Here is a 26706-nt window from a genome sequence, read left to right on the forward strand (position 1 = left end):
CAGGTCATGTGTGTTATCCTAGAGCGGGCTCCAAATGGCCCGGCAAGGCAGGTAGGCACATCTCCATGTAGCGTCAGAGGTGGCCTTGGTGAAAGGAGGAAGGGGTGGAGGGAAAGGCCTCTGGTCTCAGGCAGCGTCAGGTCAGCATCAGCGGCAGGGGTCTCTAGGCACCACCCACCTCTCGCCGTGCAGGTGGGCTGTTTCACAGCAGTGGATAACATGACATCTCATCCCTAACCGTCACATGGTAAGAGAAATGGACTCGCTCGTATTCCCAGGATGCTCATCAGGGCTCCTGCTCCATATTTCAGAGATGCTCCTGGCTCTCCCTCCTGGGGCTCAGCTTCATTCCCAGATGGTGCGGGAGCTCCTGGGGTGTGGTCAAGCAGGGCTATGCCAGAGGAAGGAGAGACCCCCATCTCCCCATGTCTCTGTGTCCCTGTCTTTGGTGTGAGGAGACTTTCCTGGAAGCCCCTCATAGCTCCTTCCTAAATCCTTGCAGGCAAGAGAGGCATCGCCATCCAGTTCAGCAGACCCGTTAGTGGGGCCTCAGGCTCTCTGAGTGCCATGGCTGCCTCTACAAGCTGCTCCCGAATCCCTGCAGGAGCCCCCCTCCCAGCCCCTCCTGCACCAAGCAATGCTACAGACAAACAAAGGAAGGACCCCGCTGTCCAGCCCCAGGGGTTCACAGACCAACAAGGATGTAAGACAACAAGGAGAGACCCCACCTCGGCCAGCTCCTTCCCAGGCTTCAGCAAGGAAGCTCTGTAGAGTGAAACAGGGAGGGCCCTAGGTAGAGAGAGGGGCTCAGCTGGCCCCATAGCAGGTATTTCACTGGGGCTAAGACCCAGAGCCTGGGCACTTGGGGCAATGTGCATGCAGAGGTGGGCACCGGGGGACGGCATAGGGAGGGGCCGTGAGCTTAGGAGGGAAGCTGGGGGACAATCTGAGAGCAGGGAAGGCTCAAGTTTGTGTCTGGCAAGTGTCTCCCCTCTTCTAAATCACACACCTCCCATGGAAGACATTCTCCCGGGAAGACCTGTGAGGGCTTGTGGGGCAGGAGGACAAGGGCAGGAGTCGGGGAGCTCATGAGGAAGGGAGCAGGGGGTATGGAGATGCCCTAGGCAGGCTGCAAGGAGAGGGCTCCTCCCACCCATGGACCCCAGGAAGCCCCTGGCAAGGAAGGAGGCTCGGCAGCTCTCCCCCTCAGGTCCAGGGAAGACAGGAAAACTTGGGAGAGTGTGCCCCCCGCTGGCCAGTGGGGACAGGAGCGACCACCCAGGCAAGCCCAGGCCCAGGCCCCAGGGGCCATGCAGTCCAGGAAAGGCCAGCAAGCCCCAACCCCCCACCCCCACCCAGAACATTTGTCTTTTTGGTCCTGGGCCGGGGGTGGGGGGGGTGGGGTGGGGGGTGTCTGAGGGCCCCTTCTACCCCGGAACCTGGTGGAAGTGATCCTACGGCCTCAGCCCCTTAGCCCCAGCCTCTCTAAGGCCTCTTTCTCTGACACCAGGCCTGGATCCCAGGGAGGAGGCTGGGCAGGCCACAGTCCCAAGGAATTCCCAGCCCAGCTGGCTCCAAAAATGAGGCTAAAACACAGTCTCCCCCAACCCAAATGGGACCGAGGGGTGCCTGCCCTGCTGCGACAAGCCTCACACAAGGGAGGCTGGAGGCCAAGGGTTTGCTGCCCCGGGGTTTCACTCACTCTGATGATCAGGCTTCTAAGGGAAGCCAGGAATTGAGCCAATTTGTTTCCCTCTCATTTATGACAGAGATCAAGATTTTTTTCAAAGGTTTCCCCCAGGACACTCTACTTCCATTCCAGCTTCCTGTTAATGCACAATGAAAGCAGAGAATGACAGTCCAAGAGCTTGGGTCCCTGCCACCTGTGTGGAATATCGTGATGGAGTTCCTGACTCCTGGCTTCAGCCTAGCCCAGGGCTGTTGTAGTCATTTGGGGAGTGAACCAGCAGATGGAAGATCGATCTCTCTCTCTCTCTCTCTCTGCCTCTCTCTCTCATGCTCTGCCTTTCAAATAAATAAATAAATATTAAAAATCCAACAAGGCCTCCCCAGAGCTTAGAAACACGTGATGGGCTGGCGCCGCGGCTCACTAGGCTAATCCTCCGCCTTGTGGCGCCAGCACACCGGGTTCTAGTCCCAGTCGGGGCACCGGATTCTGTCCCGGTTGCCCCTCTTCCAGGCCAGCTCTCTGCTGTGGCCTGGGAGTGCAGTGGAGGATGGCCCAAGTCTTTGGGCCCTGCACCCACATGGGAGACCAGGGGAAGCACCTGGCTCCTGCCTTCGGATCAGCGCGATGTGCCGGTCGCAGCGCGCCGGCCGCGCCGGCCATTGGAGGGTGAACCAACAGCAAAGGAAGACCTTTCTCTCTGTCTCTGTCTCTCTCTCTCTCTCACTATCCACTCTGCCTGTCAAAAAAAAAAAAAAAAAAAAAAAAAAAGAAAGAAAGAAAGAAAAGAAACACGTGATGGTGTTCCCCATCCCCTTCTGTCCTGGATGAACCTCTCCCACTACAGTTGAAGCCTCTGGGACACAGGGGTGCTGGGGGCAAAGGCCACCGAGGAAGAAAACAGGGCTCCCATCTTTGGAGGCCCCCAGTCTGGTGGTTCCTGTCCTTAAAGAGCCCCCAGCCTCTGGGGGAGACGGGCCAGCCCTCCTCAGAGGATGGCGGCCCAAAGCAGACAAACACACAAAGTAGAGCAGAAATCATAAACACATTTTATTTCTAAATAATTTTAAAACCACTGGCATTGTAGCAAATTGGAATATATTTCCAGAATCGACTCAAAGAGTTTTTTTTCTTTTACGGCAACATATGAAAAATGTCATTTAAATATCCACAGCAGCTGTACCACATGTTAGGCTCTTAGGAAAACACTCTCATTCCTTTCATCAAAGTCCCTTGATTAATGTTCCACTTTTCTTTGACACTTTTTCCGTAGGTTTTTTTTTTTTAAATCAAAGCCTGCACTATTATCTGGAAGAAAATTAAACCGATAAGATTTAATGTCTGCTATAGTCTACAATCATGACAAAAAATAAATAAAATATCATTTAGGCCTTGGGCCAAATGCAAATGAGCATTAAGCAGAGGGTGCATCCTTACTGGAGGCTTCTGGGAGAGGTGAGGCTGGAGGAGGCAGATGGAGGAGCAGGAAGGGCCTGCGTGGGCACCAGTGGGGGTGGCTGGTGTGAAAGTTTGCAGGCGGGGAGGGAGGCAGAGGAGGCCTGGGCAGAGGCGGCTTCGCAGCCAGGGCGTCCCAGCGCGCGGAGCAGAGGCAAACACACCCCACCCTGAGAGAATGCCACGGATGCCCAAGGGCCACCTGCAGCAGGGGCAGCGGGCACTGCTGGGATTTTGTGAATGGGACTGGGAGGGAGGCAGCTGACTGGGGCTGAGAGAGAAGCGGAGCGCGGGAAGGAGGGCGGGGGAGCGGCGAGCCAGAAGCTGCGCCAGTGGGAAGGCTGGGCAGATGGAGTGAGGGGAAATCGCAGCGTGTCTGGCACGGCAGCTGATGCCATAATTTAAAGGTCAGCTCAGTGGAAAAGGAAGAGAAAACGGGGGAGGGGGGTGGTGTTGGGATGACTTTGCTTCCACAGGACAGCACTTAACCCCTCGCGTACCGGTGCTCTCCTCTCCTGGTGGGACATCCTGGGACTGGGATGGGAGGGGTGAGGGGGCTGCGCCCACAGCATGGGCTCTGCCTCCTGCCTCCTCCCTCCTCCTCTTCGCACCTCATCAGAGTAGAAGCAACTCAACCTCCCCAAACCTCAGCTGCTCCCTCCACAAAACAGGGCTGGGAACACCTGATCCTGGCGGGGTTTGCTGGGAAAGGCGAGTGGCGCCCTGGGTGTAAGGACCTGGGGGAACAGTCTGAAAGTGGCTCACCTTTCTGGGCTTATCTAAAGGAGGCGGCTCAAATTTACCTTTGAGAAAGAGGGTGGTCCCTTTGTTCTGGGAAGACCACCATTTAGGCAAATCAATCAACATAAATAAAAAAAATCTTGGAGGCATTCTGCATCCCAGGGCAACGTCCTGGGACACAAGTGGTCTCCCTGAGCCCGCAAAGCTGTGCTGCTGGCATCACCAGCTCCTGCCTTTGCCGCCGCCTTGCCCCGGCTCTACGTGGGAACAGGGACACCGCTCAGCAGCAGCCCCCGTCTCCTGGCTGGGCTGCTGCTTCGAGAGGAATGCTACTTTTCTCCATATGGACTTGGACTGCCTCGTGCCTATAAATTATGGCAAGTTCGCGGGGAGCTATGGAGGTTTTTGTTGGAAGAGGTATGTGCCGGAGGGCTGAAGGGGAAACCCCCAGGGGTTGCAGGAAGGACCCGGAGGCCTGGACTTCAGCTCAGACTGGGGGAGGCCGCGTGAGGGAACTAGACGGTGCAGGCTGCCTGCTGGGGGCGAGGTAAGGGTGAGAAGCCCTCACTGAACGGGGGTGCTCCCTATCGGGTGCCAAGCCCACAGGCAGTTCATCTCTGGAGGCACAGGACGAAGGACTGGAGGGCTTGGGAGCATGGAGCCTCGTCTGCACTCTGCCTGAAGACCCTGGGAGGGCCACAGTGCTCCAGCCTCCACAACCCAAGGGCTGGCCCGAGTCCCACTGGCCTCTCACTTCCCTCTGTCATCTCAGACTCTTTGGTGATTCTTTAAGGTCACAGCAAGATCCCCTGCTGACCCTCCTACCAAGACGTGGCTCTGAAAGGCTCAGCTGCAGAGACGGTGACGGTGGGTACAGCGGTGTGGCAGTGACAGGGAAGAGAGAATCCTTCCTCACACTCCTCCCCAGGGCAGCTGGAGCAGCCACGCTCTGAGCTAAGACACCTGGGGTGCGGCACTTTCTGCTGGCCTCCCGGGCTGAAAAAGGAAGGCCTCCACCCCTGGGAGCCCCATGACTGGGACACTTTAGCTCTAGCTTGCACCTATCTGGGCCCTCAGGCTACATGTTGGGAGAGACCCCAGGCTGACATCACACAGGGATGGCATCACCCTGCTTCCCGCCTCCCCCCTTGCCTGTCCTTAGTCCCTGGTCCCTTCTTCCCTGGGCCTCAGTGAGTAGGCAGGAACACCTCAGGGACACCCCGGCTGTGTGTGTGCCAGGGTGGGGCAGCAAGGGTGAGGACGGGCAGGATGACCTGCCCAAAGAGCGTCCTACAGGGAGACAGTGGCACACCTGCATTGCAACCCTTCCCCTTAAGGTTGGTGGGCAGCACAAGGAAACTCTGCGTAGCCTCAGGGCTGCCACAGGGGAGGGAGAGACACTTCCTCAGTCCACTTGAGGGCAGCAAGAGTACCCTGGGGTGAGCAGCAAGCTCCGGAGTGACCACCAGAGGGCTCGGGGGACCCTGGGAAGCTGCCTCTGGAGGGCAGCCTGCCCTGACCCATGGCCTGGCTTGTAGCCCTTGAGCAGATGAGAAGGTAGTGAGCTTCTCGTCTCAACAGGTATGAGATGGAAGCGGAAGTCCTTTGTCATGCAAGAGGTTGTCACAGGTCCACCTAGCTCCGAGATCCTGCTGACATGGCCCAGGCAAACCAGCACCGCGTTCCCAGCAGGCAACCACACACTTAACACCCTGTCACCGGCCATCAAGGAGACAGAGAGGACAGAACCCGCCTGGGATGGGGGAGACAGACACAAGTTTCATTCACAGTCTCAGCAGAGCCAAATGCAGCTGTTGGCAGCTCATAGCAGATGATTAAAGAGACAGCTCACATTTGCCTAAAATAACTAGAGAATTAAAGGAATAAAACCATTAGTCCCAGGCAAAGGAAGCCGGCAGTTTTAGGGCATCAGGATGTCTCAGACCAACAGAGGCCTCTTTGAGGGCAGGGACAGCGTGTTCCCCAGTGGACAGAGGCTTCCACCGGCACAATCTTGTCCCCTGCCCCATGTCACACACCGCTTTGGCCAGGAAACTCTCTGAGTACACGTGAGACTCCAGTGAGCCTGCTGACTGGGGCTCCAAGGTGAGCTACGGCTGAGGACACAGCACGCCCGCAGCAGCCCAGGTGAAAGGCAGCAGGCAGTAGCCCTGCTCTCCTAGCAGGGTCTGGTCCACATGCAGTAGCTCCAACCCACAGCCGGACCCTAAGGCTACAACTACAGCATTCTCTCCCTCCCTGAGCGTGTGGCACTCCATGCTGCTTCCCGCATCTCTCTGCTCAGCACTGTCAAGAACCAGTTGCTCTTGGACACAGGTGTCCCCTGCTTAGCCTCCACCTCCTTCCCGGAGCGAACAAGTCTCCCTGGTGCCCAGGACCCCTGAGGCCAGCTGCAGCCATGTCCCCTCAGCATGCTGGCTTCACTTCTTCCACTGCGGGTCCTCTGGCCTGCCTGGGGCCTGCTCTGCACTGGGCCCTGCCTGTGTGTGCCCACAGTGAGCCACCTTCTATGGGCCCCGCACTCAGGTGATTCCTCCTGGGCTTTCGCTTGTCACATACCTGTCCCAGATCACGGACCTGGCACAGAGCACAAGCGTCTGAACCGAGCCTGTCTGCAATGGAGCTGTCGAATGGAATGATTTGGGCTATTGGCCAGGAAGCTCGGGGGCTGGAGAGGAGGAGAGGACATGCCAGCTGCTCGGCTGGGGCCTGGGGCTGTAGTCTCTCAGAGCCTGGTTGGGTCCAGAGGGGAGGCTCACTGAGCTCACAGAGAACTAAGCTGGCCTCACCTCTGGCTCCAGTGTACACTCACTCACTCCAGCCTCAGTTTCTTCCTCCCAAATTGTCAAGCTCACTCCTGCCCTGGCCCCTTACAGGAAGGTGGTCAGGATCGGATGAGAAGCAAGGGCATGTACCTGCAGGACAGCAAGCTCACTACCTCCCAGGTGAGCACTGGGTCTGTTGGCTCCGGGTCTTCACTGAGCAGCTCACCAGAAGGCCCCAGAAAACCGGAGGACAGAGGCGGCTGGCACAGCTTCTGTCAACACCCGGGTGGAGGAAAGACCCTGTGAACTAGACACAGTGATACCCTCTGCCTGAGGAGCCTTCCCCAAGCACTTCCCTGGCCCTGGCGCGCTCTGCCCTCACCCCAGGCCATGTACCAAGGTGTGGGTTCTATCACCCACCCTGAAGGAGCCACATCTGAAAACCAACCAGATTCCACTGGGTGAGCAGTAGCTGGGCCCCCATCCCTAGAAGACACAGGAGTCCCGTGGCAGTGAGGGCGTTCAGGGTAGCCCAGGGGACTGGGATGAAGAGCAGGCGGCAAAGGCAGGCAGCTGGTTCAGACCCATGGCAGGAAGTCACAACCAAGATTCATCCTGGAAAAATGCAACTAATGCTACACAGCTGGGGCTGCTAATCAGAAACACAGGCCCAGAGGTGGCAGCAGGGACAGGCCCAGAGGGCAGGGTCAGCAGGGAGGTGGCAATGGGCAGCCAGTTCTCAGCCCTCACTCTGCCCTCCCGGCTGCCGTTTGGAGACAGTAGCTGACACCTGGCCATCTGCAAGGGGCAGCGTCTCTCCCCCTGCCCAGGTTACTCATCAACAATGCTAAACACTGGCCTCAACAACAGCTAAGTCTCCTGGGGGTGGTGTAGGGCGCAGGGCCCTTTCCCTGGGAGTCTCCTTCTCAGGTGAGGAAGGCCTCATCTTTAGCACCAACATCAGAAAACTCTTCCCTTCCCCCAGCACAGCCAACCAGCAGGAGAGCTATACAAGGGGCCCTAAGCCCTCAGTGGGCTTCCTCTCTGGACACAGACTCCTCTGTGGGAGGGGGGAACAGGGAGAAAGACTGGGCCCCCACCCCTGGCAGTGCCACCCACTGAGCTCAGGGAGCTATGTGCCAGGCACAGGGTCACAAGGAGGCTCCTCTAACTGCTCCATCCTCACGAGGCACGTGGTCAGGCTGGGGAGAAAAACAAGAGGGCAATTCAGTGGAGACCAGGTCAGTGGCAGGAGAGTGGCAGGAGGCTCCCCCTCCTCAACCCACCATCTCTGGATAAACTCAGGACTAAAGAGAGGGTGTGGCCCATCATTGGGACGGAGGACAGAGAGCCCTCCACAAGGCAGGAGAGGCCCGACCCTGCAGACCCCAAGCCCCCTGCGTGGACCCTGCATCTTCTGGGTCTCCTCATGCTCAGCCCCAGGCCCTGCCCTGGCTCAGCCCAGGTAGCAGCAAAGGCCCCGTCATCAGCACCAGCATCAGATCCTGCAACTTGTCTCCAGCGGGCACTGGATTTGCTGGGGACTTGGAGTACCCTGGTGGCTCCACCCTTCCTGGGTGACACAGCCCTTTCCTGCCCCACTCAGACTGACCCAACAGAGTCCACCCCAGAGAGGCTCGGCCCTCTGACCTGCCTCCTGCCCAGCCTTCTCGCTAGCTCGGATTTTGATCACCATCTCCCCCACGCTGCACCTGGCAGTCGGCTCTGAAGTGCGAGGCTTGGTGTCCAGCTGTCCTCCCAACTCAGGGAAGCAGATGGCAGGAGTGAGGCCAGGCCTTGTGGCACAGGTTTGAGAAATGCAGGTGAGGGCAATGGAGGCTGAGAGAAGCAAATGTGAGCCAATGTGTGGGAGGGATACAGCAGAATCTGCGTGTGCGACGAGGAACGGAGGGGTCGAGTGTGAAATCAGGAGCTGGGGCGGAAGAAGCAGCGGGGGTCAGAGGGTAGAGGGTTAGGAGCAGGGCAGAGGGGATGGGGAACTAAACAGCCATGGCGGGAGCTGGGAGCCGCTGTGCTGGAGGTTTCCTTACTGTCTGAGTGTTTGCCATGGAATTTCCCGGCCTAATAAAGAAGAATTTAAATAGACCACAACTTGCTTCGTGTTGACTGTATAAATAATCCAAATCCCCAGTTCCCTTTGTTCCACAGGCTATTTGTGTCAAGAAAGAAAGGGGGAGAATCCAACAGAAGCTGCTGTCCCAGATAGCGGGATTTGGGGACTCTCTGTTCTTCTCCATCAGGGCCCCAGGGAGCAGCAGTTGAGGCCTGGAAGAAGAATATTTGGGTTTCCCAGCCAAGTCTTCCATTGGTGAGCACACACAGAGGCACTGAAGCCCCACACTGACTCACACACTGACGTGTACAGCGCACGTGCACGCACACAGGCACATAATCCCAGCACTGCCCCCGTGCATCGGTGCACCGCACACGTGTGTGCACGCACAGACATGCAGTCCCAGCACGAACTCCCACGCACATCCAGTGTACCTGTGTGCACATGAGGACACTATCAGCACACTAACTGTTGTGTATACATGCGTGCATTAACACAAATGCTGACACAGGCCGACTCGTGTGTACAGGAAAACATGCACTCAGACACAGAGAATTGCAGCACCTCCCGCTGCCTCCCTCTGCCACTGAGCAACCCTGTAGGTAGGGCCTCGGCTTACAGAGCTCAGGAATAGGATTGTTGGGCGGGTGGCAGAATGGCTTTGGTCGCACTGAGTCACTCCCAAAGAGGGTTTCTGTCAGAGGAACAGCAGGAAAACCAAGTTCAGAAACCTTTTCCACACCCCAATTAGCCCATGACCACTTGTCTCCATCCCTTCCTCCCACAAGTGCCCAGTTCCACACCCAGTTGTGCTGAGGACCTGGGGCAGAGGGAGGGGACACCTTCTGCAAGTGCCTGTACCTGAGCTCTCGAGCCCCTGCCTTGTAGGCAGCGCAGTAGCAGGTGAGTGTGATAGAGCACTGGTCTGTCCCAGATCTGAGATACCCAAGAGGGACAGACAGTAACGGAGGGACAGGGGACAGAGAGGGAGGGGAAGAGAGAGGAGGACAAGGAAGGGGAGGAGAGGATGCTGGCCTTCAGAATCCCTGGCTTAGTGCTAATTCTGCTGGACCCCTGAGCCCTAGACTGTCCCTGGCCACCTAAGCCACGCTCCCACCACTTCATTGTTCCTCTCACTGCTGGCTCTGCTCACAGGGGCACAGTTAGAGCTGGAACAGTGATTTCTGTCTTTGTGCCCATCCTTGAACTTTGCTAGGTCCTGAGAAGTCAGTGACAGGAACCAAGTGAGGACCAAGCCTGGGATGTAGGAACTTTGAAGGGGTGAGGTCAGTGCTCCTGCCTCAGGAAGCCACAGCTTAATTCCATGCTAAGAATAAGAGAACAAACAGTGAGCTGAGAGTCACCACCCCAGATAACCCCACCACCGCCCCATTTCCATGAAGTCCCTGGTCCCCCTCTTGGGCAAGGGCTCCAGGAATAGACAGGCAGGCCCCACTGGCATCTCCTTGCCAGGCGGGCGGGGGCCCGAGGCTGGCTGCAGCAGATGGTGTGCGTCGCTCAGGCTGCCCAGGAGATGGACGGGAAGCGGGGCTGTCCACACGCCCAGAATCTCCAGGCTGTCACCAGGTCCCCTTGATCCTCCTTCCAAGAAGGGGAGGGTGATGTCTTTCCGGGCCCTAATCTTCTCCACATGGGCGGGCACCACAGAGTGGCTGGGGCCCTGCTGCAGGCACGCAGGCAGCAGGAGCGCCCATGCCAGCCTTCCCAGAGGACCCCTCCCCACGAGGACTGGGGCTGCAGCGGCAGACTCTTCTGCCTCTGCTCTGCCACCTCTGACCGCAGGCCTGCCTTGCCAGGCATCCCCTTGCATACATCACATCAAAGGGAAACTGAGTCAGCACCAGCTGCAGAACCCTTGATGGCAAAAGCAGGGGCAAGAAGCAGTTTACCCCACACCAAGGCAACCACTGGAACTTGCAGCCCTCCCCAGGCACCACAGGCAAAGTCGCTAGTGGAGCCTGCAGCCGATTCTCAGGAGGGCCCTCTGTCCCACTCAGAGCAAGCAGGACCCCAAGTGACTGTCCTCACATCATTGAAGGGTCCTAGGGAACTGGGAGATCCCGAGGATGAGGAGATGGGGGGTCCCTGGGAGGAAGGTCCAAGTAGAAGGACTGTCCTCTAAGCCACACGAAGCCCTCCCAGCCCATTGCCCCAGAAGGCCCATGTTGCAAGGCCAGCACTGCAGCTCTTTCTTGCAGCAGCAAGGTGGGCCCTCAGCCCCCTCCCTAGAGTGCAGCTCTGAGGCACAATTCTTGCAGCTGATCTGGATCCATAACGCCCAGTCCCCAAGCCCACCACAGCCTGACCTGAGGTGACCACCATAGCCAACCCCTGGGTGTCTGCGAACACAGAGCCAGCAGGCAGGTGCAGACACGGATGGACAGGAGAGGGCCCACGTCCTGGCCCCTCTGGCTTGCCGTGGACCTTCCACAGATGCCAGGCTGCCCAGCCCTCTCCGGCTAGCAGGACCACACAGCCTGGACCCTGTGGCCAGGGGAGCTGCCAGGAGGCCAGGGGCCGGGAGGGCCTGGCCTGGCTTTGATCTTGGGCATCAAAGGCCAGGAAATGCAATCAGCTCCAAGGAGCACTTGCTGTCTGGACGTCCTCAGCAGGCACTGGCCCAGCCCCCTCCCCACACTCCTCAGGCCAGCCAAGGGCCCTGGGCAGGGGGCTGGAAAGTCCACCCCCAACCCCAACCAAGTCAATGGAAACTATTTTAATAAGAGCTAATTCTGCTGACACGGCATCTTCCTCCTGCACCCCCCACCGGCTCCATGCTCCCCTCCAGCCCCACCCCGGCTCCCCCGTGACTTTTATTGTCCCAGACACTTGCGTGAAAACAGGAACTTTGTGCTCTGGACTCCATCTGCTCCTGCTTATTTCTCACTTGGAGCTGTGATCCTTGGTCACACGGGTCGTCTGTCTCCCCACTGGCTCCCCTTCTTCTCGGGCTGCCCCCTCAGCAGGGACCCCTCGGGTGTCTCCTCGGACCCCTCCTCAAGCTGGCTGCTGTCACAGACCCAGAGCTGAGGAGGGACTCCGGGGCCTTCAGACTGCCACGGTGGCCCTGGAGCCCAGGCCCCAGCCCTGCCCCAAGGCTCAGGAGAACCTGCCCCCAGCCCAGGAAGAGCGCGGGGCAGCAGGGCTGGCCTGGCTTAGGTCCGCAGCTTCGCGTGGGAGGAGGCCTGAGCTCACAAGGCCCAGGGTGCCCTTCAGGCTGAGTGGCCAGGAGTGACAAGCTTGAGGAAACGCTGTCCCCTGCCACTTGAGGGAACTGAAATGAGCAGTACGCAGAAAGCCCATGTTATTCATTAAATAAATGAATAAATAAATGAGAAACAGCCCCCTCGTTGGGTACTGCCTGCGTGCCGGCCCTGGGCTGGGATTTTACAAGCATTACCTCATTGCACCCCATGAGGCAGGTGTGCCGAGGCAAAACTGAGCACAGGTGAGTTTGTCTGATCCAGGTCACATGGCTGGTGAGTGTGTCGGCTCGTGAGTGTGGCAGGGTCTGGCTGGCCCCTACCCCAACCCCCCAACATTTCTGTCCATCCTGATTTTTTCTAGACGTCTCTCCTCTCCCTTCCCACCCTCTACAGCCCATTGCCACCTTCCCCATGGAGCCTGGGTGCTCTCAAACTCATCTCAAAGACAAGGAAACCAATTTCTGTCAGCCCTCCCAGGGGCCACCTAAAATCAAACTCTCTGCTTTGCTAAAAGTGAAAGGTCTCTTCTTGTTGCAGGGCAAGGTGATGGGTGTTTTGGTCTCCAAGCTGCCCCAGGTGAGGTGCCCCCCAGGTGAGCAGGCCAGGAGCCAGATCAGCCAGGAGGGTGCAGGCCAGGCAGCTGGGCCCTCTGGGTGGGGGTCAACAGTAGGGGTTAGGGGGGCTCAGGCTGCCTCTAAAGACCACACCTCTGCTGGTCCATCTCTCAAGGCCTCTACTGAGGGGCAGCATCTGTGCTGGGCCAGGGCCCATGTGATACCAGCAACCAGAACTTGGGGCCTCTTGGGGCTTTTGCTGTCAGCACAACCAACCAGATAAGCTGGGACAGACCCCTGGAGCAGGCAAGGCAAAGCCGGCACCTAACTCTGGCTCTGTGTGCTCTGGGTCCAGTCACCTGGCTTTTCTGGGCCTCAGTTTTCCATTATGTAAACGAGGAAGGGGGGGAATCGCCCACCCTCACTACACTTCAGCCCAGGCTGGATGAAAAGCAGAACAATTGCAAATAGACCCAGGACTCTCGGGCCAGGAGGGGAGCAGACTCAGAAAGGCAGGAGGCACATGCCGGGCGGTTACTGGAACTTGTGGGGAAGATGGACCGTGAACCCAGACCCTGGAGGAGGTGACGGGAATCACCCCTGACCATATCGCAGTCTGCCTGCCTGGTGCGCCGCGGCAGAGGCAGGGGAGGGCCGCCAGCCCCACAGGAAGCCCAGCTTGCTGTTGGGTAACTTCTCCTCCTGTTTTCTGGGAACAAGCTATTTGGAGGAGAGGAGGAGGGAGCCCTTAAAGGCTTCCAGATGGGGGGCCCTGCTGCCTGGGTCTGCTGCTGTGCCGCCATCAAGTCTGTGCGTGCTTTCTAAGAATCTCGGCAAACGTTAGCCAGGGAGACTCTGGGAGGTCTTCCGAGCCAGTCCCCTGCCTCTGTGAGCCCCACCATCCCTGGGCTAACGGGAGGCCATCCCCCACCCACCCGCAGCTGCCATCACCGTCACTTGTTGAAAGGCTGCAGAGGCGGGATGCTTGCCGTCTGTTCTTGCCCTCTGGCTTCCCCCTGTGGTGCTGTCCCGAGTCCCGGGCCCCGGGCCCCCTCTGCCTGATTTCTCTGAACAGCTTCACCCTGAAGGCTATAGGGCAGAAGGATGGGCCTCCACTCCCCCAAACCCGAGGAGACCTTGGAAATTCATGAGAAGAGGAAGCAAAACGACCACAGGAGCCCTGGGGAGAGAGGCCTGCAGGAGAGGTCGAGCAGAAAGTGAGGTTTCCTTGCAGAGAGGAGAGGCGGACTGGGGCCTGTGGGGGCAGGCTCCCAGGGCACCCAGCCAGGCTTGCTGCTCCTCTCCCGCCGTCCCATGGTGCCCATGCCCAGGGATATCCTACCTTTCTGCCCCTTTCTCTCTGATCACCCTAGCTCCCATCCTCTCTCCTGGCCCATCCCCACCACCAGCTGCTCCCTGAGCTGGGGTGGTCTGGACATGCAGACCTGGGGGCAGCTGGCCTCATCTGGGCTGCAAGGACTGAGTCCTAGGGGGACCAGAGAAGGCTCAGGAAAGAGACACCAGTGTCGGGACTCAGCTAGCTGTGGGCCCGGCCCCTCCCTGTCCTGGCTGGGACTGGTTCACCAGCCTTCAGGCTACTGGCTGGAGCAGGGTGGGTGGTATGGGGGGGTGGGGCGGGATGGGGCAGTACAAGGAGACTTTAAAAGAAGGGCCCTACACCTGAGGCCAGACAGGAACTATCGGCAAGTATGGCTGCCTCTGGGTCTGTCCCTGGAGATGGGAAAGCAGAGCCTTGGGCCTGGGCGACATAATGGGCTGGCCTGGTCCGGGGAGGAACCTGCTGTTGGAACTCCAGATCTCTAGAAAGAGCATCAAGTCCCCCCACAACCTGTCTGCCCACACTGCTGCAACCCGGGCCTCTGATAGGAGGCATTCTTCACGAGTTCATCAGAAATACATGAGGCACCCACCATAGAGGCAAAGGGGAGGGCAGACACACAGACCCGGGCAACCTCCTGGGCACGGCAGCTGCTGAGTGGAGGGGGAGGGCTCATGCACAGAGCCATCTGGGTGTGTCGTGTCCCTCCAGCAGGCCCGGGCCTCCCCCAGCAGATCACACAGGTCCACACACGGGCCTGGCTAAGACTGGCCCCAACTTGAAGCAGAAGGAGTCCTAGAGGGCCCTGATTGGCATGGTCCTGCCTCTGACCTGTCTGCCTTGCGGGCCTCACGGGGCCGTCTCCAGAGGCAGCACCTTCGGCCTCCCCCTCTCCTCCCTTCCCTGCAGAGGCCCCCTCTGTGGTGAGCCCACACCAGCCATTTCTTCCCTCAGACACTAGCCCTGCTTCCTTCTGCTGCTCCCCCTCCATGGAACCTCCTGGCCACGTGTCCTTGAGTCTCCTGTTGGCTGTCCTCCCAGGGCTCACAGCCTTCTTCCCCCGCAGCCTTCCTGGCCTTGTAGACTAGCTGGATCCAACACCTGGGCTCTCCTCACTGCCTTCATTCCACTTCTAGCTTCGCCTCCTAGGCCCCTTTGCATCGAAATCCTTCCCGGGCCATGCCTGACTCTGTCCCCATCTTCCACTGTGCCATGAAGTGGCCCCACCCTCCTTGGCCTTATTTTCCCCTCTCCAGCTGAGTTTAGATAACACAGGCTCACTCGGGCCCAGCCAACTCCAAGAGTCTGTAAGTTTCAAGGCAGGCAAATTGAGGGGCAAATGTATGCAGATGGATATGCAAATGGCCATCTCCAGAATTTATGGGTGGCCTTAATGCCGAGGGGAGGAGGCGGCCCTGGGCTGGCTGGCTGGCTGGCGGGGCCCACTAAATCCTGGCCGGTGTCAGCGCCGTAAAGCACCGTGATGAAGGGCGGGCGGCCACTGGAGGAGACCGCTGATTTACAGCCGCTGGGGTCTGCTCCCGCGGCCGCGCAGGCAAGCGCCAGGGGACAGAGACGAGGAAGGATTTATGTCGCCGCTTCCCCACCCCGGCAGCAGGCACTGGCAAGAGCCGGGAAGGTGACTTTCACCTTCAGAGCCAGCACTACTCTGGCTGTGCCTGGGAGCTGGGAGTGGTACTGCTCCAGGAGGAGCACAAGACCTGCAGGGGGTGGGACAGGGCTGGAGGGGGGCCCACCGGGGCTGTGCCCAGTCCTTGCCCACCACTGTCTCTCCCAGGAGGCCATTCAGGACCAATACTGCCCCAACTATGTGAGCCCTCGGCACCCGGCTGTTGCTCTTCCCCTCTGGGGCCCTAGCTACACCTGGCAGATGCTCTCAGCCCCAACAGAATTGGGTCCAGAGTCCTCCTGGACCTGAACATCCACCTGTCCCCGCCTGATGCTGGGACGATCAAGATCTGTCCATTCAGATCTCTCGTTGGAGACCCAGCCAGGAAGTTGGCTTCCTCATCTTCACCTGGCCAACAGGTGTGTGTGCTGCATCTCTCCCTTCTTCCTCACACTTCAGCACCCAGCATGTGAGACATCCTGGGGAAGGGGAGGGAGGAGGGCCCTAAACTGCAGGCATCCCGCCCTGTGCAGAACTGTGCAGCCGCTTCCTGAGGCTGCTGGGAAGTGCATTTGGGAACGGTAATGCTGTGACTCACTGCAGTATCTCAGGGATGACCCCTCCGTCACTCCCCAGGGATTCACGCTGCGTGCCTGGGCTGAGACTGCAAGGTTGGACACTGAGAGGCCAGACTGTCCACTGTGGAGGTGATGGGGGCTGTCCAACCCAAGCCCCTCTCTGTCTTACTGCTCCATAAATGAGCTGTTCGTGTAAATCAAGGAGCCCGGCCAGAAGTCCCTCAGGTTAGGAAGGCTCCCTTTGAGGACACACACACAGAAACTCAAAGTCTAGTTCAGCTGAGTTGTCCATCCAGTGAGTTATGTGCTTTGAGCCAATGCATCCTGGCCTTCTGCGTGTTTGTGCCATACAAGGCGCAAAACAGAGACTTCTACCTTATGCTCCCCTGTCGCTCCCCCTCTTCGTGGAGGAGCAACACAGGACCCTGCGCTGTTCTTTCGTCTGCTCGGCCCTCCCCGGGTTTGCTGCTGGTTCTTCCCGGGTCGGCTACTATCCCTTCCACCTCCGTGGAAGAGCAGTTCCCCCTGGCCACATTCCCCACTTCCGCAGGGGAGCGGCACACCGCCGGCCGGCTTTCTCGGGGGCTGCACGGGTGTTCCTTCAGCTAGATGTTCCCCATAGATGTTCCTCGTGCATGCCGTTTCTCTCCTCCTTTATGGTCCTCCTCCGCCAATCCCAACTCGGCCGCCCACACGCCGAGCACGCTGCTCTCCAATCAGGAGCAAGTCCTACAGTCCATCAGTTGAACTGGAGGCAGCTGTGCGGAAGCTGTTTACTTCTCTCCCAGCGCCATATTGTGGGAGAGCAGATGCATAGAATAAGTCCTAATTCGAGTAACTTAGTCTAGTCCGGATTGCTCCCCACACTCCCCTGACCAAAGTTTCCAATGTTAGTGCCCCAAGAATTGTCTCTAGCACCTCAAGCTTCTTCTTGCTATAAACCAGGAATGCTGCCCATATTTTCTGAGCCCCCAAATACTCTCCACTCTTTCTGGCTCCCCTCAAACAAAGATCAAATCCAGTTGCCATTCACGTGGTTGGCTCAAGCACATCTCCATGATATTAAATCATTTCCAAGAACAAGACTAGCTGCCCAAGGAGGGTTCCTTAGGATCTTATGTAAATGCCCAATCCTAAAGAAGTCTCCCCTGCAGATCTGACCTAGAGATTGGTGCCCAAAGTCTCACAGGCACAAGGGAAGAGATGGAGGAGGGTTGGAGAAGCCAGCAGAGCCGGGGACAGAGGAGCATGCACACTGACAAACACACACACCTCTTACTTTCAACTCCTTTCAGTGGTTTTGTTGAGAACCTATTGTTCACTGTGAATAATACAGTGCTTTTTGTGTTGCTCAGGGCTCCTTGCCTAAGGGGCAATAGCAACAAAGCCCATCTCCCTGGGCACGTGGCCCTGGGCTGTAGCAACTCAGGAGAGGAGATACCTTTACCTAATTCACACAAAGACACAGTGTAAACTAATAGAACCCTTCAACCCTGGGCCCTTGCACCTGCATGGGAAGAAGCTCCTGGCTCCTGGCTTTGGATTGGCCCAACTCCGGCCATTGCAGCCAATTTGGGAAGTGAATCAGCAGATGGAAGACCTCTCTGTCTCTGTCTCTGTCTCTGTCTCTCTGTAACTCTGCCTTTCAAATAAATAAATAAATGTTTAAAAAAAAAAAAGAAACTCTCAGACCTGGCTCTGTGAAGATATGCTTACATCCCTCACCTCATTTAGAATCCACACAGGTAAATGTTATACAGGTAAGAAAAAGCAGCAAAGTTCATTCACATCCCAAGGTCATACAGCTGAGTTAGATTTGGATAGAGTTGAAATTCCAAAAACACTGTCCCTTGCCAATTTTGTCCTTCTTCGTTACCTGCTCTCTCACTTCCAGCCCTGTCTCTTTAAATTCGCTGTCATAACCCACATGAGCGCAGCTCTCATCTAAGAAGATTGACAATACCAAGTGTAAGCAAATAGTTGGAACATGTACTCCCACACTTTGCCAGGTGGAATGTAAAATGGGACAACTACTTTGGAAAACCATTAGTGAGTTTGCTCAAATGTTAAGCATATCCCTACTCTATGACTCAGCCATTCCACTCCTGGATACATACTCCAGAGAAATAAAATAATTTGCCTTTATAAAGATTTGTTCCTGAATGTGGGTGGGCAGAAAGAATGAGGGGGATATGCAGGAGCAGGGGTACTAGGGAGCTGGGACTAGCCCTTGGGTTGCCTCACTTTTCTCCATTCTTCCTTGGTCCAAATCCAAAGCTCTTGGATGTTCTGTGACAACATCATGGGGGCCAATCTGGGGAACAGGAAGCCATTAGTGCTCAGAGGGCCCACTGGTGACTACACTTCAGCTCTGGACTTTCTATGGGTCACAAAGCATGGCCCCTACTCGTGGGAAGGGATGGACAGGGAGTGAGGATTGGGCCAAATTAGGAGCAGCATAGGTGCAAATGAAGAGTAGCATGGCCAAGGATTCAGCTGGTAGTAGGCCAAGCTAGCTGAGAACAGGGGTTAGGAGTCTTTGCAGTGCTGTCATAACCCCACTCTATGCAGAGTCTAGGCAGAGGGCTGCAGATGGCAGCCGAGAGTTTCATCTCAAACACCTGAGCTGCCCCTCAAGGGCTCCACGATGCATGCCAGGGCTCTGGGTGAGTACTTGTCCCATGGATGGGTGGGACCAAGCCTCTAGGCTCAAAGTTTCAAGGAACTGCTGCTAGGTGGGCCTGGGCTAGGGCTTGACTCCTGTGCTAGTCAGGTTGTCACCACTGTAACAAGTGCCTAAGAGAAGCTGCTTAGGAAGGAAGGAGGTAAGCTTTTGACTCTCGGTTTAGAGGTTCACAAGTCTGAGACTGCCCAGGCCCCATTGGTTCTGCTGTCTGGTATGTAGCTCCAGAGGAAGGCAACAGTGAAGTACATGCAGAAAAACAATCACATGGCAAGCCAGGAAGCGAGGGCTGGGAGTTGGGGTTGGAGATAGAAAGCAGCTAGACTCAACTCTCAGGCTGTTACAACCAACCCTTTTGCAAAAATTACCATCAAGGGCATGCCTTAGTGACATAAGGGTCTCCCACTAGGCCACCTCCTAATACCCTAAATGGATCAAGCTTCCACTCTTTCAGCATCACCAACCTATGACTTTGAGGATTAAACCTCTATATGAGTTTAGGAGTCAGCTCTTGTTCAAACCATAGCAACTCCCTCTCCATTTAGTCCATACCCACCGTCCCACCTCCTCTGCTCCTGCTCTGACCATGGCAGCAGCATGAGCCTGGGAGCCTCGGGTCCAGCCCATCCTAGAATCCAAGGCAGAAGCCTGAATGCTGGCAGCCCTCTCCCTACCAGCCACCAGTATCTGCAGGTCTTGGCTCAGCAGGCTGGGGCAGGCAATCCTGAAGTATCACCAGGAGCCTCCAGAGGCAGCTCCTTCCTCACCCCACTTCCCCCTGACCCTGCCCTCGCTCCCTACTTTCGTTGTTGCTATCCAGCTGCTCCCTCTTCTCCATTATGGCTCCTCAGGAACCCACCCTGGCTGTCCTTTACCCTTCCTTGGCAACAGTCAGTGTGGCAGACGAGGTCATCTGTAAGGGAAAAGACAATGCCACCTGGGATATTTCCAAGAACCTTCACAATGACATCAGCTCTAAAGAACTCAGTGGGGATAGATCTAAGAGGGGAGGGTACCACAACTCCCTACACCTAGCCCAGTGTTCATTACCAGCTTGCAGTTACCCCCAGGACACCCCTCTCACTTGGAGAATAAAAATGCATTCCACATTCAATCAGCAGTGTTTACTTTTTACCTCCTTTTAGGATGGTCTATGTCAGCTCAAGGGTGTGGGCAGAGAGAAGGGGGCACCTGCTGGCCAGGGGAGCACAGAGGAGCAGGAGTTTTCACTGCGATGGGGAGAGCTTCCCTGCCCCTACCTCATCCAAACTGGAAATAATTCTGATATTCTATGTAAGACTTCCGTGTTACTCACCACAGCTTCCAGCTGAAAGATGGAGCATTTTCAGCTCCAACTTACAGAATTCTACTACACTCTCATTTGGAAAAGCAATTGATCTTCTCGTTCCAAATCTCTCTTCTCTGCCCCTTCCACGCGTTAGACCTGGACATTTAGAGTGCCCCACCCTACCCCAAAGTCTGCCTGCCCCACCCTACCCCAAATCCACACTTCCTCCCAGTATAGTCTTTTAGGAGAACAGTCCTTTATTAAATGCCCACTATTAGGTGCAGAGGCCACAGGAACAAGAGGTAAGACAGGTCTATCTTTGAATGGAGAAGATGGACAGGAGGCAGCAAATGCAGCCCAAAGTATGCCCATGGTGCAGTCTGGGTCCCAGAGTCACGGGATGTTTCAAAGTGGGGGGGGGAGGTGATGCATCAATCGGTCCTGGAAGAGCAGAGCTGCAGTGAGCAACAGGGGTGCTCTCGGTAGTAGGATGGCCTGGCCAAAGTCTCAAGACCGGGTTTCCAGGTCTTCTGTATTCTCAGTGTTGACATACGGCTGCTTTAGTCTGGCTGAACAACAAAGGGCAGGTGTTGACTCTCAGCCCAACAGGTGGATCCAGATAAGCTACACCCGGATGTCTGCAGGGTATCAGCAGGGACTCGGTCTCTCTGAGTCTCTCTGTCCTCAGCTCCACGTGGTGGCTCTCCAGGCCCTTCAGCTTTTACGTCCAGGCTGCAGAGCCTGACTGACCTCTGACACCGCTGCCCAAGAGGAGAGACATTCTGTGTCCATCACACAGTCACATTCACTCCTTCTCCCTTGGAACTTCACTTTCTCAGAAGGTCAACAAAGGTTTCCTTGAAGCTCATTGGCTCAGACTAGGTCACATAGCCATCTCTGAACCAATCATTGAAACCAAGAGAATACAGTCTTCTTATTGGTTCAGACCAGGTCACGTGCTCTACCACTGAGTAGTTAGGCTGAGGGTGGGGCCTGACAGGTACCATGACCAGGGCTAAAAGACAACAAAAGGCCATGGCACCTATCTTCTACATGAACACAGATGCAAAGGTTTCCTGGTGTCATAGTCTGTTTTCTGTTGCTATAACTGGATAATATAGACTGGTTTAGAAAGAACATGCGCATTAGCTCCCAGTTCTGGATGCTGGGAAGTCCAAGAATATGGCTCTGGCATCTTGCTTGCTTCTCATGAGGGCCTTCTGCTGTATCTTAACATGCTGGAGAGCACCACATAGTGAGACAGAGTGCGCATTCCAGAAAGAGCTTGCTTTTATAACAAAGCCACCCCTTGAGAACCCTTTAATCCACGACGAATCAATCCACTGATAAGTGCAGAGCCCTCACGATCCCATCACATCCCACTGGTACCACCTCCAAATGCTATTAACTCCGGGAATTAACTTTCCAACCAAAATCATGGCACTTGGGATTTGCTTCAAACCAAACGCTAAGACACCTTGACAAGAGGACTCCTAGCCCTCTGTACCACCTGAGGCTGGAACAAGGGAGTGTGGGTTTCCGGAGGTGCGCATTTCATCCCTGTATGTATGGGACAATCTCAGCAGGAGGAGAGAGAGCGGCGTGGGAGACACCATATACACAACAGCACTGCAGAACATTCATGGGAAATGGAGGTAAAAGATAAGTTTGTTTGAAATCCATGCATATGAGGAACCTTTAAAAAGTTCACAGGAATTGTATGTTACTGAAAACTATGCATGGGTATAGTCCTCATTGTTGTCATCATCTCTCTTTGGAATATGGAAAATGTAAGGGATTGAAAACCCTTCCTTCCAAATACTAGACAGTCACAGCCAAGAAAAAAGACCACACATAAAATGTGATGCCGACACTGGACCCAGTCTTGCCTGACAGACAGCTGCCAATAAGTGTGCCTCTGAGAGATGAAGGCACCTGCTATGAGCCAACATATACCTGAATGGAAATGGGGGTGGGATTTGGGGCACCTGTCATGCCCAGGCCAAAGCCAGTCCTTCTGCCCTAAAGAACAGCCCTCTGGCACACACAGGGACAGACTGAGGTGGGTGGGGAAGTCTGGAAGGGTCCACAAATCATCCTGTTCTGATGTAAACGGTGATTGCCAAGAGCACTGCGTTTTCCTGCGTCAGCAGCTCAGTGACTAATGCCCCAAGATAAATGACTTTGTTTTGCCTTGTTTACAGAGATTCTGTAACACTTCCCTCCTTTCTGTAGAACAGACCCCCTCTCTACCCAGGACCCTCCCATCTGCAGCCTGGAGTCCGGGATGCTGCCTGAGGCTCAGGGCCTCCAGGGTGTGCTGGGGTCACTGTGCAATGGGAGGCTGAAGGGGTCCGAGCCCCAAGGCAAGGGCTGGTGAGAACCCCGGGCTGAATGAGTGTGAATCAGAGCTGCCACCAGCTCTTAGTAAATGACTATAGAGGAGCTGAGGGCAAGCCCTGTGCTCTGCAGCCAGACCACGGCTAGGACGTGAGGGAGGCTAGAAAGGCCCTGGGACACTAGGAAGAAATTTCCAGTCTGGAATGAAAGGGGGAGGAGAATGGGCAGGCAGGTGAGCTAAAGGGGAAGTCATGCCATCACCTTTTGCCTTGCGAGTGTTACTAGGTGGATTTCTGCCAGTGTGGACATGAAGTTTTGACAGAAATAAGGGCTCATACTCAGGTGGCTAACAGTCTTGGCACTAGCACTTGCCAGCTGTGGCACCCTAGATATAACTGCTCCCAGTTTACAGATGAAGAAACAGAGGCATAGAGTAGCTAAGCCATTCTGCCGGAAGTCACACATCTAGCTCACGGCAGAATTCATGCTTAAACCAGGGAAGTTTAGCTCCCAGGTCAGTACTGCTGCACACAAGGGGGTAAAATCTCCACAGGTGCCGGCTGACCTCTGAGCAACCACCTGAAAGCCCAGCTCCTCACCCACAGAAAGGTGCCTGCTTAGCCACGCTGCAAATCATACAGTGTCTATCCCAGCCTTGGACTTTCAGGACACACTTCCTGGTCCATGTGAAGCCCCCAAAGCTCTTCCCCTCAGCCATGGCAACCAGCTATCTCCCAAAGAGGGTGCTCCATCAGCCTGGATCCTATATGACAATGACATGGGATAGGCCTCCAGCCAACCCACGTGGAGGATGAGTGAGAAATAAATCTCCATTGTGTTAAGCCACTAAGACTTGAGGTCTGGTACCACAGTAGGACGGATGCCATCCTGATCAATTTTCTTCTCTTTCTGGAAGAAGAAAGCCTGTGAGTGATTTTAGGTGTACACAGGGGCATTCAACAAAGGGAAAGCACAGTTGGCCGATTTTCATCAATTACACCAGCATGTTTCAAAGAAACCAGAGGAAAGGGACTGGGGAGACAGGATTCCAGGAGCCAGGAGCCAGAGGGCCAGCAGACTACAGGAAGATCGCGGGGCCCATCTGAGGCCAAGAAGAACAGAGGCAGCGAAAGCTTCTCTCCCACAATCCAGGTCCTGCCTAGAGCCCCGAGCTGGCCTGAACTTGGCCTTAGGAGGGGCTGGACTGCCCCCAGGCTGAGTGAGCATCAGCAGCACTTCCCCCCATGACTACAGGTGAGCACCTTTGCAGCAGGCCCAGGACTCTGGCGCCCAGTCACCCAGATGCAGGCTCCCTCCTCCAGGCAGACACTGTGCATGGTGTACAAACTACCTAGGGGATATGGACCTGCACTGGGCACTGGGTGTGCAGCAATGGACGGAGTCCCCTGTACCAGAGTCTGAGCCCTATGGAAAGTCTGGCAATTACCCCTTCCTTCTCTTGAGTTGTCTTTTCCCTTGTCCAGCACAAACAGAGCCGAGCTCAGCCCCAAATAAAAGACAACGCAGGCAGAAATGGTTAGATCTTAACACAGCATCTTCTGAGTAAGGTGGCTCTGAGGCTGGATTTGAACTGGAGAGATCCTAGAACCTGGATCTCAGAGGAGACAGCTATGAGAAGCAGGTAGAGACTTCTCCTTTAAATGGCAGTAGCCTGACTGGTGAGCAGAGGTGTGCCTAAGGCATAAGAGTGACTCCCAAACTCACCCCCAAGGCCTTCCCTCCAGGGACTCATTCTTTATCTGCCCATCTTCCCCTCCCAGTCCCCAGGCACGACCCTCCCGTGAGCTGAGCATCCTGCCTGTGCATGGCACTGAGCTTCTTCCAGAAGATCCCGGCAGTGAGTGTGGTGTCATTTCCCAGAGAAGCAGTGAGTATGCAATCACCTCTAGCCCCTCCCCCCAGCCCAGATGAGCAATTTGGTTGTTACAGAAATCTGGGGTGGGAACACTCCCTGTGGGGAGCAACTCGGACTAGACTAAGTTACTGGAATTAAGACTTATTCTATGCATCTGCTCTCCCACAATATGGCGCTGGGAGAGGAGTAAACAACTTTTACACAGCTGCCTCCAGTTCGACCAGTAACCTGCAGGAGCTGATCCTGCTCCTGATTGGAGGAGAGCAGCGTACTCGGTGTGTGGGCAGCCGAGTTGGGATTGGCGGAGGAGGACTATAAAGGAGAAGAGAGACGGCATGCACGAGGAACATCTAAGGGGAACATCTATCTGAAGGAACACCTGAGCAGCCCCCGAGAGAGCCGGCCAGCGGTGTGCCGCTCCCCCGCGGAAGTGGGGAAAGTGGCAGGGGGAGCCGCCCTTCCACGGAGGTGGAAGGATCGGCAGCCAACCTGGGAAGGACCAGCAGCAAACCCGGGGAGGGCCGAGCAGACAAAAGAACAGCGCAGGGTCCTGTGTCGTTCCTCCACGAAGAGGGGGAGAGACAACTCCCTCCATTCAAACAGGCACCAGAGACAGTGGAGGATCAAGCAGTTTACTATGCCAGCGGGCTCAGCTGGCATCATTTCCCGAGAACTGAGCAGCAATCCCAAGTTTCTTACAATATTTATAGGTTCATCAGAATCATACCTTAGCTGTTATAGCACTGGTGGGCTTAAATTGCAGCCTATGTGACTTAGGACCACATTTCCAGTGGCAATGTTGGTAAAAGAGATACCAGGGACAGATTTATTAGAATAGATTTATGACTGGAGTTGACAGAAGCAGAGCTTAGGACTTCTTCCCTCCCTAGACAAGATAACAGTGGGCAGTTGCTTCACTGGTTAGTTGTGAGCAGCCACTCTTCAAGGTCTGTGTTGGGAGGAGGGGTCTGCTTCTTTCTTCGTCTCTTGTTATGGCCGTATTTCCTCTACATGGTAGCTACCTTGGAAGCATCTTGGAAGTTAGCTTGGAAGCAAATGTTGGCACAGCATTTGACTCCCGTTTCATCAGTCGGCAGAAAAGTATAGAGGAAACAGCCCAGCCTTTGGGATCAGATGAAGCTGGGCCTGATTCCCAACTCTGCTGTGTGCCACATGTGCAAACTTGGGCATGGGACAGAAATTCTGTTAGCCCCGATTTCCTGATCTGTAAAATGACGATGTTGGTCTCCACGTCAGGATAGCACCCATGTTAAGGTACAAGGGTGAAGCAAGACACCACCCTCAGCACAGCATCTGTCTGACATGGAGCACCTGTATGTGCTAAATCCATGAGATCTAGCATTTATTAGTGTGCAGTACTCAACGGGTAGGAAGCACAAAGGCTCCCAGAAGCCTCGACAAGTGATTGGTAGGTTTGTTTGACTCAGAAAGGCAGAAGGAAAATTGGAGAATCATGCAAGGGGCCTGAGCAGCCCTGTGCTGCTGGAAGCTGCAGGCAGGAAGGGAGCTCTAGGGCCGAGGGGTCCTCCCAGCCCGCAGCTGTGGAGCCGGCCCAATGCTACCTCAGGCGCACATATGAGCACATTTGTCCAGTGTCCAGAACAGCTCAGAAACCAGGCCTGGGAAAAAGTTCGTCCTTAGTTTTACCCACATCCATCTCTGTCATCACCCTTTTGTTTCTGCTATTGCATTGTTGTGTTGCCTTTTTTGACCTTCAGGCTGCCTGTGTTCCAGAAGTTGTCAGGCTGCCCCATCCTGACCAGCATGCATGGGAATCAGGGGCAGTGGGGGCAGCCAGGTCCAGTTCAAGAGCCTCAAGGGACCAGAAAAGGCCCCGGATGAACCACCAAGAACACGTGGCCTGCAGGGCATTCTGAAGAGGACAGGCTCCTTCTTCTTGGCGGTCGGCTGGCCAGAGGGAGAACTGCACCCTCGAGTGTTTGGGCGAGTGTCAGGCATCTAGCGCTGACCTCACTTCCATCTGAATTTGAGCATGGAACCTGCAGGTCAAGGTGGCAGAGAGTGCACGTGCCCAAACCTTCCCCTCACTCCAACAAACAGGAATGGCAGATGTTTACTAAGGGAGAATATGTGTATATGACTGCGTTCAGGGAATAAAGAATTGAAAATCCTCACAGGTAATTTAGGAGGTGCAGCTCAGAACTGGGAACAGAGATGGGTCATCGGGACAGAGTCACTTGGCCAAGACTGGCTCCTCTGTGCAGCCAGGAAGCCATGAGCACACAGCTGCCTCCACCACAGGCTGCACTGACCCTGCTCACGGCCCCAGGCCAGGTTTCGAAATGCACTGCTTGTTGATGCTCAGATAGAACTGCAGCTCCAAACAGAATCACACCCTGTGTAGACGTGAAGCTCAGACCTAGCGCATCCGCAGAGAGAAGACCCCAGACAAACATGTTCACCCGA

At 55.8% G+C, this 26706-nt stretch overlaps 1 long non-coding RNA gene across 2 annotated transcripts in view; it reads right to left on the bottom strand.

Annotated features, from left to right (window-relative positions):
- The window catches only part of LOC127488392 (uncharacterized), a 125859-nt gene that overhangs the window by 72594 nt on the left and 26559 nt on the right, over positions 1 to 26706 (bottom strand). Inside the window, exons 2-3 of one of the 2 annotated variants that reach the window (XR_016230281.1) lie at positions 9363 to 9437; positions 8203 to 8955 (exon numbers count right to left, since the gene is read on the bottom strand). The exons of the other annotated variant lie outside the window; for it this stretch is intronic. This is a non-coding gene — a long non-coding RNA (uncharacterized LOC127488392). Of the gene's footprint in view, positions 1 to 8202; positions 8956 to 9362; positions 9438 to 26706 lie in introns of those variants that run through there. 2 annotated transcript variants of the gene reach the window in all.

The sequence above is a fragment of the Oryctolagus cuniculus genome, chromosome 2, assembly GCF_051225735.1.
Source record: "Oryctolagus cuniculus isolate XC-2025 breed Fujian yellow rabbit chromosome 2, ASM5122573v1, whole genome shotgun sequence".
NCBI classification, from domain to species: domain Eukaryota; kingdom Metazoa; phylum Chordata; class Mammalia; order Lagomorpha; family Leporidae; genus Oryctolagus; species Oryctolagus cuniculus.